Here is a 14,307-nt window from a genome sequence, read left to right on the forward strand (position 1 = left end):
TGTGGAGGAGCAGAGGGATCTAGGTGTATGTGTACATAGATCCCTGAAAGTTGGGAATCAAGTAGATAAGGAGTTAAGAAGGCATACGGTGTCTTGGCATTTATTGGTAGGGGGATTGAATTTAGGAGTCGCAGCGTTATGTTGCAACTGTACACAACTCTGGTGCGGCCGCACTTGGAGTACTGTGTGCAGTTCTGGTCCCCACATTACAGGAAGGACGTGGAGGCTTTGGAGAGGGTGCAGAGGAGGTTTACCAGGATGTTGCCTGGTATGGAGGGGAGGTCATATGAGGAGAGACTGAGGGATTTGGGGTTGTTTTCACTGGAAAGAAGGCGGCTCAGAGGGGATCTTATTGAAACATATAAGATGATTAGAGGTTTAGATAGGGTGGATAGTGATAGCCTTTTTCCTCGGATGGAGAATGTTAGCATGAGGGGGCATGGCTTTAAATTAAGGGGTGGTAGTTATAGGACGGATGTCAGGGGTAGGTTCTTTACCCAGAGGGTGGTGAGGGATTGGAATGCCCTGCCTGCTGCGGTTGTAAATGTGCCTAGTTTGGGGGCGTTTAAGAGAGCTGTGGATAGGTTTATGGACGAAAAGGGATTGGTTTAGATTAGTGGGTCAGTGTTTTTTTTTTAAAAAGAACTGGTCGGCGCAACATCGTGGGCCGAAGGGCCTGTTCTGTGCTGTAATGTTCTATGTTTCTATGTTTTGGTGTCAGCAGTCCAAAGATGTGCAGGTTAGGTGGGTTGGCCATACTAAATTGCCCCTCAGTGTCAGGGGGACTAGCTAGGGTAAATGCATGAGGTTATGGGGATAGGGCCTGGGTGGGTTTGAGGTCAGTGCAGACTCGATGGGCCAGAAAGCCACCTCCTGCACTGTAGGATTCTGTGATCTACTTCCTGTGTAATGAATTCCACAGGCTTGCCACTCTTTGGGTGAAGAAACGTCTCCTCATTTCCATCCTAAGTGGTCTACCCTGTATCCTCACACTGTGACCTCGGTTCTGGAAACCCCACCATCGGGAACATCTTACCTGCATCAACCCTGTCTAGTCGTTTTAGAATTTTACAAGTCTCTATGAGATCCTCCCTCATTTGTCTTGAACTCTTTAATGACCGCATCATTTCGTGTACATTTTTCTCCCTTTCCTTTTTCATAAATAGGAATATCAATATTTGGGCCTGCGTTGCAGGCTTACATTTCTTTTCATTGCATGAGCACTTTAACTCCTTTGTAGCTGTAACCCTTTTAAGTATTTGGAGTTCAGTCTAACTGAGGGAAGAGGTGAAGGCATCAAATCTCCCACTGCCGCAAAAATATTTATTTTCAAGTTGCTTAACCAGCCAGCTAGTGAAGGAATGTGTGACAGTTGTGTAAAGTTGTCTGGCTGCTTCTTGAATGAATGCAAGAGCTGGGTTTGTTGTTTTACTCAGGATTTAACTGGCTGTGTGCCTGTACCTGCCTCGTTGGCAATTCTGAGCTTCCCCCATAAATCTCCAGGGCTCTCACTGACTGAATTTTACACTTTTAATTTGTTTTGGAGATTCACCCTTCATCACTCACTGCTGGGGCCGAGTGGATTTTTGAATTTCTCATTGGAAGCGCCATTATTATAGAATCCTACAGTGCACAAGGAAGCCATTCAGCCCATTGAGTCTGCACCGACCACAATCCCACCCAGACCCTATCCCCGTAACCCCATGCATAGCTAGGCCCCCAACACTAAGGGGCAATTTATCATGGCCAATCCACTTAACCCACACATCTTTGGACAGGGGGAGGAAACTGGAGCACTCAGAGGAAACCCACAGAGACACAGGGAGAATGTGCAAACTTCACACAGACATTGACCCAAGCCAAGAATCAAACTGAGGATTCTGGCGCTGTGAGGCAGCAGTGCTAATCACTGTGCCGCCATGCTGACCGCATCATTGGTTGACGGGACCAATCAGAAAAGAAGTAATTATATTTTTACAATGCCCTTCACATGGTCAGAAAGCACCCCGAGTGCTTTATGAATTGTGAAAGGTTTTATATAAATGCAAATTGTTCTGTTTTCTTCCTGATCAATATGGGTGGAATTCTTCTAAACCCTTTTGAGTGAGGTAAGTGTGTTGGATAGTAAGGTGGCAGGGTTAGAATCAGCAGGTCTGGGATGGAGGTTGGGGGGCAGCGAAAGGGAGTCAGAGAGTTTGGGGGGTGATTAGGGGATAGTCAGAGTGCCATGGATAAAATTGGAGGATCGGCTAGTGTTTTTCTTTTTTCTTTTTGGTACGTTATTTTTAATCAAAAAAGCCAATTCAAATTAAGTCCAATCATGGTCTCCACTGAGAGACAAACAAGATCCAGCTGACATGACAAGACATTAAATCCCATCTTGGGCTTGATCGGATTCTTCATCTTAGCCAAAAGGCAGAGATGACTTTGAAAAATTGCCATCAGCCATGGTTTCACCCCTGCCAGGTGAAAGGACATCAATTGGGTGTTGTGAGTGTCTGTTGTATAGTTACCCAGGAATTAGGTATAGTTTTTCTCTGTGTAACTATCAGGATGACTGAGTTGTAACCTTTCAAAACCTCCAACTCCAACTCAGAGTTGGAGACTTTGTTGGAGGGCCCTGGAGCAGGGGAATTGCTAATTGGAAGTTGAAACTTCCTGAGCAATCCTGCAGAGTGTTTGCAATGGGACATTCCCATAACATATTTTTCAGGGTATGTCTGTTCTCAGACCAACCGGAGATTGGAAGATGTGGGCCATTGTTTTGAAGAAGATAAAGGGAGTTCTCCCCAATGCCTTGGCCTATATTTATGCACCCATAAGAAAAGCAGGTTGCCTGGCATGTAACTCATTGCTGTCTGTGGGAGGAACTTGCGAGCAGCCTGATGGTAGCCAGCTTGAGTGATGCTGGTTGAGAGATAAATATTGGCCAGGAGATGTGCAAGTTAGGTGGGTTGGCCATGCTAAATTGTCCCTTAGTGCCAGGGGGATTAGAGTAAATACTTGGGGTTAAGGGGATAGGGTCTGAGTGGGATTGTTGTTGATGCAGGCTCGATGGGCCAAAAGGCCTCTTACTGTAGTGTAAGGATTCTATGAGAAGATCTGTTCTTCTTTGGAAAAGTACCGGGGGATTGACCTGAAACCTGCTGCTGATGATGTGTGACCTGATAAGCATTCCTGGCACTTTCTGCCTTTGTGGCAAGTTATTATGCTGGTAGTAAATTAATTTGAACTTCTTCAAAGCACCTTGTTTTCATTGGATTACAGATAAAAATGAATGAGGATGTATAAAGTACAAATGACACGCAATGGGCAGGACTTCAATACTTCTAGACTTTCATTAATACAGCAACCTGGAGCTATTAATAGCCCAGACACGGCAAAAAAAGATTCAATTACATCAAAGCCTTTATACTTTGAGAAAGTTAATGAGCTTAAGTACTTGTACACAACAAGCATTCTTTAACAATACGATGCATTATGCAGCAGTATGGTGCAAGCACCTTCTTGTAATTACCTCCCCTCCCCAGGCGCATTCCTGGTCTTGTCTGCACCATCTAGGCTAGTGGGAGCATAAGAAAGGTAAGTGATATACTCCAGGGCACTTGTGAATATCTCCGAGACTAATGACTGAAAAGAACGTTTTACCCTCGCTCTAGAATGATGTGCAGCATTGACTGGATCAGCAGAGGGCAACTAAAAAAACGAGAAACAGAAAAAAAATGTTCAGAATGTTAACAATCGAGGGAGAAGGACAGCAAGTTTAATCAGTAGATCCTGCAGTCAGTGTCACCTGTACGCATTCTCCTCAAAATTGTATTAAAATTAAAATTGTAAAAAAAAGAAGTCTCTAAATAGCATCAATCATTAGCTCGATAAACGTTGACCAAGTAACAAGAGGAACCATGTGGGTAACAAAACCCCTCCTATTTCCCAGCAACTCAAGAAGATAAAAGCAAATTACTGCGGATGCTGGAATCTGAAACCGAAAGAGAAAATACTGGAAAATCCCAGCAGGTCGGGCAGCACCTGTAAGGAGAGAAAAGAGCTGACGTTTCGTGTGCAGATGGCCCTTTGTCAAAGCTCAAGAAGATGTTGTAATCAAAACTTTGGTCTCTGTGCCTGTTTGACAATTGCATCTTCTAAAACTTGATATTGCATATATCAAAAAGCATCTGCTGTGGTTACACATGATTGCTTAGCGTTGTCACAAGGATTTTGGTGAAATGTGATGCAAAGTGTATGAAATCTTCATGGGCATAATCAGTTGAGGTGAAAATACTGAGAAGGAAAGTCAAGTGCATGTCTAGGGGCACTGATTGTCGGTGCCACTCTGGCACCTTTCCCAAGTGATTGTTTTGTTTGTTTGTGAACCCAGGTAGTGGAAGTTCCAGTCTGTTTGCATTACAGCTGGATCCGATTCTGTCCCCAGTCTCTGCCCACACAGCCAACAGGCATCCCTGGGAGCAGGAATTCATCATCTACCACTGTACACCCAGCCCAGCCACAGCTGCTGTTAGTATCAACCTATTACGATATGCCTGGCTCAATGTGCTTAGCGTGGACTTGGGGATTGAAGCTGGAATCTTCCAGTCTCAGGTGTGGCTCAGTGTGGTCTTTCAGTCAGAAGGTTGTGAGCTCACGTCCAATCCTGGAGTGCATGGTCTGTGTTGACACCTCTGTCACGATGCCAAATTTCAGGCAAGATGTTAAACTGGCACCTCAGGTGGATGTAAAAAGAATCCTGGAAAAGCAGTAAGGGCTCACTTACATTTGCTAGAAGTGATATACGTTTATTCACAGGGACTGTTCTCTATAAAGTAAAGGAATGTGTTCAAGGGCAGCATGGACGCGTTGGGCTGAAGGGCCTGTTTCCATGCTGTAAATCCTTTATTACTCTAAGCCTTGCAGCTTTTTTTTGAATTGCCCAGGAAGTTTAGGGGGCCTCTAATTCCTCATTGCTTTCTCCATGACAACTCCTTGACTTGCCAACCAATCAGCACCCTCTTCACCCATAGTACAAATTGTTGAATTGTTTGAAATTTGCTAATTCTCGTGTTTGTCCTGATGAGTGCAAGGTGAAAAGCTTCAGCAGCATGTTGCTCTTTTCAGCAATACTCAAGAGCAGGTGAGTTCTCCCCCATGTCCCAGCCAATGTCCATCCCTCAACCACCACCGTCAGAAGCGGATTATCTGACCATTATCTGCTGCATTTTGTGGGACCTTACCGTTTGCAAGTTGGCTGCCCTTTTTCACAAGTAACCACACTTCAAAAGTGTTCCGTTGGCTGTAAAGCACTTTAGCGTGTCATGAAAGTTGCTATATAAATTCACATTCATTTCCTTTCATAGAAACTTAAAATTCAAACAGGATTAGACAGGGTGGACTCAGAAAGAATGTTCCTGATGGTGGGGGAGTCCAGGACTGAGGGTCAGAGCAGACCAGAAGGGCAACTGGGTTACTCCTGCTTCTATTCCCATGTTTCTCCCTGTGCAGTGTGCCTCAGTTAGTTTACCAGTGGAATCATTCATTTGCTTTTTTACAAGCATGCTTTTTTGATTAGATAGAGCAAGGGCGTTTGTGCAGTTAGTGGCAACAGCAAAGTAAATTGTCCCGATCGGTGCAAAGCTATGGAGCTGTGCTAATTTTTCTTTCAATGCTAGATTGGAAGTTGGGAGACAAAGTAGCAACCCAGAATGTAATGGGAAAGCATCCTTTCCGGATGCTTGGTATGGCTCCTGCTCTGGCTAAGACTGCAAGAAACTACAGAAGGAATGTGAACGTAGCCCAGTCCATCGCACAAACCACCCTCTCATCCATTGACTCAGTCAACACTTCCCACTGCCTTGGAAAAGCAGCCGGTATAATCAAGGACCCCAAGCCCCCCGGACATTCTCTCTTTCACTTTCTTCCGTCAATAAAAAGATGCAAAAGTCTGAAAACATGTACAAACCACTCAAGAAGCAGCTTGTTCCCTGTTGCAATCAGACTTTTGAATGGTCCTATTACACATTAAGTTGATCTTTCTCTATACCCTAGTTATGACTGTAACACTACATTGTGCACCCCCTTCTTTCCTTGTCTATGAACAGTATGTCAGTATAGTGCACAAGAAACACTATTTTTCACTGTATACTAATACATGCAACTGTAATAAATCAATTCAATTCAACCAGACCCCTCTTGTATTGTGTTAATTTTTTCCACAAACTTCATTGATGGTTTAGTTATGCTCATTAATTGCTTAGGGTAGTTGATGTTTGGTTCTGGTTATTGAAACAACAGCTGAACTGAACTGAACTGAGGATACCTCCTCAGCCACTGGCTGCATGGCAGTGAGTCGGTCAGTCTACTGAACATATCAGCTGCAGGAATAGGAATGTGTCCGGCAGTGGTCCTGGCTGCAGTGCCCATTCCCAGGATCTTCCAATGCAGCTTATCTGTCGTCCAAATGTATGTCCAAAGCAGCAGCTTTAGCTGATTTGATAAACCTCTGGCTCAGTGCCACAAGGCGACAACCCATCCCAAGAGTGGTAATGGCTGTATGTCCAAGAGACTCTGCAACTGGGAATTTCAATGCCAGCCCACTGTGGCCCAGTTAGTAACACTCTCCTGGGTCAGCAGGTCATGGCTTCAAGCCTCAGTTCAAAGATTTTAGCGCGCAATTCTGTCCAGCACTGCCTTTTGGTTAGGACACGAAAACAAGGACCTATCTGAAAAATCAGAGAGCATGAAAAACCTGACACAGAAGCAGATTAGGGTTAGGGTTATCTGATTGTTGTTTGTGGGATCATGCTATGCACGAATGTTGCATTACATTACAACACATCAGTGACTGCATTTGGAGGGGATAGTTAATTGGGTGTAAAATACCTTGGAATAACCTGAGGTTCACAGAAGGCGTTCTTTTTCAACTTTAACCTCCTGGAATGTGATGGATAATGGTGAGCTATATTGAACACTCTTACTTAACCCCTCACTCAGACACGAGGCTCTTCCAGCTCCTCAGTGCGGCTCTGTTAAGGTTGTTGTCACAATTTACTAAGTTTTAAGTTCATTTATTTGTGTCACAAGTAGGCTTACATTAACACTGCAATGAAGTTACTGTAAAAATCCCCTAGACACCACACTTCGGTTACACTGAGGGAGAATTTACCATGGCCAGTGCACCTTAACCAGCATCTCTTTTGGACTGTGGGAGGAAACTGGAGAGCCCAGAGGAAACCTATGTAGATACGGGGAGAATGTGCAGATTCTGCACAGACTGTGGCCCATGCAGGGAATTGAACCCAAGTCTCTGGTGCTGTGAGGCAGCAATGCTAGCCACTGTGCCGCACAGTGTTATTGTATCAGCTAAGATGTTCACCCCCTCCTTAGCCTTCTCTCTCTTCTCCGCCTCCCCCAACTCCACTTCCCTGCCCAACTGCATCCCTTAATCTAGTACCAGGCATGTAAGTATGCATTCTATTTGAGGCATAGCATAGCCAGATATCCAGTCATCCATGACAAGGAAAAGTACATGAATGCAGACGGAGTTATTGATTTCCCTGGGGCAGGTACATTTATTTGGTTTGCCTTACAAGTCCACTTAGAACTGCAGTACAAAGAAGAGATCTCAGGTCACTGTAACCGAGGTCATCATGCCCAGGACGAAAGTAAGTTTCAGGTTATAGCTTGTGTTGTGGACTGTACACAAATCTAGCTGAGTCTGAGATTGGTAAGGTTTGACTGCGAGAGCAATTCTGTCTGATTCTCTTCCTCCTGCTTCTCTCCTCATTCTTCTACAGACACGTTTGCTCTGCTTTTCTCTTCCCCATTTCTTGACCCTCTCAGTTTTTCCTTCTTTCTCTTTGTAGACCATAAGGTATTGGAGCAGAGTCAGGCGATTCAGCCCATCAAGTCTGCTTCACCATTCAATCAAAGCTGATGAGATTCTCATCCCTAGTCTCTTGCCTTCTCCCTATAACCTTTGATCCCCTTATTGATCAAGAACCTATCTATCTCTGTCTTAAAGACACTCAATGACCTGGCCTCCTCTTCCTCTCCCTTTTGTCCTTAATTTCTTCTCTTGCCTCGCTTTCTCTCCTTTTTTTCCTCTTTGTTCCCTCACCTCCTCTCATTCTCACCTTGCTTCCTCTTGCTTTTCTCTTGCTTTTGCTCTTTTGCTTTATTGTGCTCACAGAGTGGCACAGTGATTAGCACTATTGCCTCACAGTGCCAGGGAGCCTGGTTCGATTCCTGGTTTGGGTCAGTCTGTGCAGAGTCTACACGTTCTCCCTGTGTCTGCGTGGGTTTCCTCCACGTGCTCTGGTTTCCTCTCTCAGTCCGAAAGATCTGCTGGTTAGGTACATTGGCCATGCTAGAACAGGCGCTAGAATATGGCGACTAAGGGATTTTTACCGTAACTTCAATGCAGTGTTAATGTAAGCCTACTTGTGAGACTAATAAAAAAAAACTTAACACACCTTCTGCCTCTGTCTCTAAACCCCACCCTTTGCACGTACGTTTACTTTATCTATATCTCCCTTGTTCACTTTTATTTTGTCTGGTTTCTTTCTCTCTCTGAGCTGGAAGTAATATTAAGACAGGCACCATAAAAAGCCATGACCTCCTAATTTACTGCTGCTCCATAATTTCCTTTATGACTAATACAAAACATTAAAAAAGTTTTTGAATTCCAGATTAAGTAGTATTGGTGAGGATAGCAGCTGCTGATATCAGGTCACAGTAGTAACAGAGATTGAGTTAATCCTTGTCCATCTGGTGATCTGATATATGTGGAACGCTTGCTCATTTCTTGGACTACAGACCTATGTGAAGGGGCATGCTGATTGCAATTGCATACAGCATGAAAGAATGCGCTTGGAACTGCTGTGGTATAGAATTCCAAAGAGAAGGAGAGAGCAAGGGGAAGAAAGAAATGGACATTAAGAGCAGTTTTGAGACAGGCTGGGCACGATTCTTACCTGTGCTCAATAATATGCCAGAACTTTAAAAGTTTCAGACCAGGTTCAGCCAAATACATCTTTAATGTCATCACTTGATGTTGTTGCTGATGCTTCATGGCACGGTGGCATAGTGGTTAGCGTTGCTGCCTCACAGCACCAGGGACTGGGGTTCAATTCTGGCCTCGGGTGACTGACTGTGTGGAGTCTGCACATTCTCCCTGTGTCTATGTGGGTTTCCTCTGGGTGCTCCAGTTTCCTCCCTTAGTCCAAAAGTGTGCAGGTTATGTGCATTGGCCATGCTATGTTGCGCCTTAGTGTCCCAAGATGTATAGGTTAGGGGAATTAATGGGAGAAATATGTGGGGTTACAGGGATAGGGAGGATACTGAGCCTGGGTTAGATTCTCTGTTGAAGAGTCGGTGCAGACTTGATGGGCGAGTGGTCTCCTGCATTGTAGGGAGTCTGATTCACGCCTTATCATTGTTAGAATGTGATCCTCATCATTGGTTTCTGTTCTTTTTCATTATAACTGCATGCAAGAAGGTGAATGTGATGCCTTAAGAAAATTAAAATATTTCATTAATGCCATCTATCCAGTGAAAAATTAGGTTCCCTTGAAGCAAAGGCCAAAGCCCATCATGTTGGGATTGTGAAGTTGTGACACTCCAGTACAGAGCTGCTGTTTTATGGATAAAACATTAAACCCTTGCTATTCTCTTGAATTTGAAACATCCAGTGGCAGTATTTTGAAGAAGATCAGGGAGTTGTCCCCAGTGTCCATTTACTCCTTAACCAACATCAATAAAACAGATTAACTGGTTTTGATCACATTATTGTTTGAAGGTGAATGCTGTGCTCAAAGTCTCTTTGGTATGTCATGGATTCATAGAATCCCTACATTGCAGGAGAGGCCATTTGGCCCATCAAGTCTGCACTGACTTGTACCTTCCCTAGGCCCTCCCCCCTGCCCTAACTCTGTAACCCCACACCTTTACCATGGCTAATTCACCTGAGCTGCACATCTTTGGAATGAGAGAGGAAACCGGAGCACCCGGAGGAAGCCCACGCAGACACTGGGAGTAAACACCACACAGTCACCCAAAGCCGGAATCAAACCCGGGTCCTTGGCGCTGTGAATGAGCAGTGCTAACCACTGTGCTGCCCATGTCCTTGCGCGTTATGATTGATGCGATGGAAATGCAAGATTTTAGTTAAAAATCCTTATTCCTGTTGACTTGCCTGCTCCATCCTTTGGTCACAGCCTCAGCTCACTGTTGATGATCACGTTTAAACCATAGGCCTCTGCCTGCTGGAAGGTGATGTCGTGGAAATGGCACGAGTAATCCAGAGAGCCAGGCCAATCCACGGCAGTTGATGGTGCTTTAAATTCAGCCAATAAATCTGCAATATAGCTACTGTTGATTGCTGCCCTTTGGGGATTGATGTTGTTTATGGAAGGAAATCTACCATCTTTCTCTGGTCAGGCCGATATGTGACTCCAGACCCACTCTTAACTGTCCTCTGAAATTGCTGAGCGTGCCACTTGGTTCAAGGCCAATGACGGACGGGCAACAAACGCAGGCCTTGCCAGCGACGCCCACGCCACTTGAAAGAATAAAGAAATAAAAAAGATTTGCTTCTCAGATCTCCACACTCCTTCTTTTCACAATTTTCCCAAACCCTTCTTCAAAAGCAGCCAGATGTCAGGCGCGACTTGGGAATTTTTTTCAAGTTGACGAGGCTGTGTAATTGAGTCCAGCTATAGCTGGAGGTCTCTGAACAATCTGCATGTACTGCCCTCTTTAGCGGCTCCTGTCCACTGATATCACCCCCCCAATTATTTAAAATCATGAAAATGTAACATTTTGTAGTAAAAGAACAACTTTCATTCATGTAGCACCTATCAAGACCTCCGAATGTGCTAAAATGTTTTACTGCCAGCCAAGAACTTACGAAGTGTGGCCACTGTTGTAATGTAGAAAATGCAGTAGCCAATTTGTGCATAGCAAGCTCCCACAAACAGCAATGTGATAATGAGCTGATGTTATTGAGGGATAAATGTTGGGCAAAACGCTGGGATAACACACCCACTCTTATTAAAAATGGAGCCACAGGATCTTTTGCATTCATTTGGGAAAGGGTGGGCTGGGTGCAGGCAAGCCCTCAATTTAACGTTTCAATCGGAAGACAGTGCAGTGCTCCCTCTACTGTATTGAGCTGTCGGTTTAGGTTTTTAGGCTCAAGGCTCTGGAGGTGGGACTTGAGCCCTCAGCCTTCTGGCTAAGAGGCAGGAGCGTTGCCCACTGAGCCTTGGGCTGACCTGGCTCTCAGTCAGACAGTAAAGGGGTGTGTGTTGATTGTCAAACAAATTCTTCTCTGAGTTATATGGCACAGCGGTTAGCACTGCTGCCTCAGAGCGCTAGGGACGTGGGTTCAGTTCCCAACTTGGGTCTCTGTCTGTGCCGAATCTGCATGTTCTTCTTGTGTCAGCGTGGGTTTCCTCCGGGTGCTTCTGTTTCCTTCCACAGTCCAGAGATGTGCGGGTTAGGTTGATTGGCCATGCTAAATTAATCCTAGTGGGGATTAGCAGTGTAAATATGTGGGAATATGTTGGAATTGTTTTCGATGCAGATTCGATGGCCAAATGGCCTCTTTCTGTACTGTAATTCTATGTAAAATCACCTTTGTGTGTCCATTTTCAAACTCAGAGAGAGAAAATACTGGAAAATCTCAGCAGGTCTGGCAGCACCTGTAAGGAGAGAAAAGGGCTGACATTTTGAGTTCAGATGACTCTTTGTCAAAGTGTGGCTTTGACAAAATGTCATCTGGATTCAAAACGTCAGCTGCTTTCTCTCTCCTTACAGATGCTGCCAGACCTGCTGAGATTTTCCAGTATTTTCCCTTTTGGTTTCAGATTCCAGCATCTGCAGTAATTTAAGAACATAAGAACATAAGAAATAGGAGCAGGAGTAGGCCATCTGGCCCTTCGAGCCTGCCCCGCCATTCAATAAGATCATGGCTGATCTGTCGTGGCTCAGTTCCACTTTCCCGCCCTCTCCCCATAACCCTTAATCCCCTCTCTTATCAAAAACCCATCAACCCGCTTCTTAAAAATATTTAGCGAGGCAGCCTCCACCACTTCAACGGGCAGAGAATTCCAGAGATTCGCCACCCTTTGAGTGAAGAAGTTCCTCCTCAACTCCGTTCTGAACCGCCCCCCCTTTATCTTGAGGCTGTGCCCCCTAGTCCTACTGTCTTTTTTGAGCGGGAAGAGTCTTTCCACCTCTATCCTATCCATCCCATTCATCATCTTATACGTCTCAATGAGATCTCCCCTCATTCTTCTAAACTCTAACGAGTACAAGCCTAGTTTATTCAGCCTCTCCTCATAGCTCAACCCCCTCAACTCCGGTATCAGCCTAGTAAACCTCCTCTGCACTCCCTCCAGGGCCAAAATATCCTTGCGCAGGTGCGGCGCCCAAAACTGCACACAGTACTCCAGCTGCGGCCTCACCAATGCCCTATACAGCTGCAGCAAGACCTCCCTACTTTTATATTCAATCCCCCTCGCTATGAAGGCCAGCATCCCATTCGCCTTCCTGACCACCTGCTGCACTTGCAGGCTGGGTTTTTGCGACTCATGCACAAGGACCCCGAGGTCCCTCTGCACCGTCGCCTGCTGCAGTTTTTCGCCACGTAAGTAATAGTCCTTCCTACCATTCTTCCTACCAAAGTGGACCACCTCACACTTGCCAACATTAAATTCCATTTGCCATTTCCTGGCCCATTCGCCCAGCCTATCTAGATCCTTCTGCAGACTCTCCACACCCTCCGCACAATTTGCCTTTCCCCCAATCTTGGTGTCATCAGCAAATTTCGACACCCTACACTCGGTTCCCTCCTCCAGATCATCTATATAAATGGTAAATAGCTGAGGCCCCAGCACCGATCCCTGGGGCACCCCACTAGTCACCAACCGCCAATCCGAATAGCACCCATTGACCCCCACTCTCTGCCTCCTATTTGACAACCAATCCTCTATCCACGCTAACACCCTACCCCCAACTCCATGTCCTCTGACCTTCTGCAGTAACCTCTTGTGAGGTACCTTATCAAACGCCTTCTGAAAATCCAGAAAGACCACATCCACCGGCTCTCCTCTATCCACCGCCCTAGACACATCCTCATAGAACTCCAGTAAATTTGTCAGACACGACTTCCCTTTAATGAAACCGTGTTGCGTCTGCCCTATCAAGCAATTCCCTTCAAGATGCCTCGCAATTTCCTCCTTAATGACGGATTCTAACATTTTACCTACCACAGACGTTAAACTAACCGGCCTGTAATTCCCCGCCTTTTGCCTGGCACCCTTCTTAAACAACGGCGTAACATTAGCCGTTTTCCAATCCTCCGGCACTTCCCCGGAATCCAGCGACGTCTGGAAAATAACCACCAAGGCATCCACTATCACCTCCGCCATTTCTTTCAGAACCCTCGGATGCATTCCATCCGGTCCTGGGGACTTGTCCACAATCAGCCCCTCCAGTCTGTCGCGCTTCTGTCCAATGTCCATTTTCAATTTGTGTTGAGCTATGTATATTTAATTGGCAAAGAAGACTTGGGGTTATGCAGCCTCATTAATAACAGGGTCCCATTGTAGACTGAATGTGTTGTAACAATCAACTGACCTGTCAGTGGAATCTGCCCTTTTGCGGCACCTTATCTGATATGTAACATTGCAAATCCCTTCATGTGAAATTTATCACTTTCCCAAATTGCTGCTGTTATATCGATGAGCACAACAGTCATTTTGCATTCAGTTAGTTCGCAGAAACCACAGTGTGATAATTGACAAGTCAGCCTTTCTTTTTCAGTGATGCTATTAGAGGGAAGAATTATGACCAGGGCACCTCCTCTTTAAATAGTGCAGTGGGTTCTTTTACATGTCGCCGACCGGACAGACCAGAGCCTTATTTAGGAAGGAAAGCGGGGTTCGGTTTTTACTCAGTTTGCCGTAACCAGTTTGATGTTTGTTTAACTACTTCATTTGGTGCTTCTGTATAACTAAATCTCAAAACTTTTGGCTCATATTAAAAGGCCCCTTGCACTATCGCGTGTGTTTTGGGAGTCACCAGACTGGGACAGTTCTCCTGTTCAAGCCCTGTTTTATTCCATTTCCAGTGTGGCAGCAGTTAATGCTGTTTTTGGAACTTAGAACAGGACTTGGGGAGGTAGGAAGGAGGGAGGGGTTAGCGGGGGCACGGAGATAGGGGACTTTGCAGAATCGGCCACTCACTTATTATTCACTGATTTCAGAAGAAATTGCATAGGTATGTGGAAGCAGATCCAGATTGAGCTGG

The 14,307-nt window shown here is 45.3% G+C and overlaps 1 protein-coding gene across 2 annotated transcripts in view; it reads left to right on the plus strand.

Annotated features, from left to right (window-relative positions):
* LOC145358620 (insulin receptor-like) overlaps positions 1 to 14,307 on the plus strand; it is a 253,370-nt gene that overhangs the window by 146,737 nt on the left and 92,326 nt on the right. The window lies entirely within an intron of this gene.

The sequence above is a fragment of the Carcharhinus amblyrhynchos genome, chromosome 26 (assembly GCF_965287045.1).
Source record: "Carcharhinus amblyrhynchos chromosome 26, sCarAmb.v2.hapA, whole genome shotgun sequence".
Classification (NCBI taxonomy): domain Eukaryota; kingdom Metazoa; phylum Chordata; class Chondrichthyes; order Carcharhiniformes; family Carcharhinidae; genus Carcharhinus; species Carcharhinus amblyrhynchos.